This window comes from Eptesicus fuscus, chromosome 5 (assembly GCF_027574615.1).
Source record: "Eptesicus fuscus isolate TK198812 chromosome 5, DD_ASM_mEF_20220401, whole genome shotgun sequence".
Lineage (NCBI taxonomy): Eukaryota > Metazoa > Chordata > Mammalia > Chiroptera > Vespertilionidae > Eptesicus > Eptesicus fuscus.
Window position 1 is genome coordinate 2,924,178 of NC_072477.1, and position 460 is coordinate 2,924,637.

The following is a 460-nucleotide window of genomic DNA, read 5'->3' on the forward strand; positions in this document are numbered from 1 at the left end:
CTGTGGCTGTGGTGAGAAACTACTACCTGTTTGGTGGCTCGAAATAACATGGATCTGTTATTTTAAGTTTGAGAGGTTAGAAGTCCAAAAGTGAGGCTAAAATCAAGATATCAGCAGAGCTGTGCTCCTTCGGGAGGTGCTAGGGGGAGCCATTCCTGGCCTTTTCTAGCTTCCAGAGGCCATGGGCATCTGTTGGCCTGTGGCCCCTCCCAGCAATGGGGATAAAGGGATGGATGGAAGGATGGATGATAGATGGGTGGGTGGGTGAATGGATGGGTGGGTGGATAGATGGATGGGTAGATGGGTGGATGGATATGTGGATGGATGGATGGATGGGTGGATGGGTGGATGGGTGGATGGGTGGATGGGTGGATGGATGTGTGGATGGATGGATGGATGGATGGATGGATAGATGGATGGATGTGTGGATGGATGGATGGATGGATGGATGGATGGATGG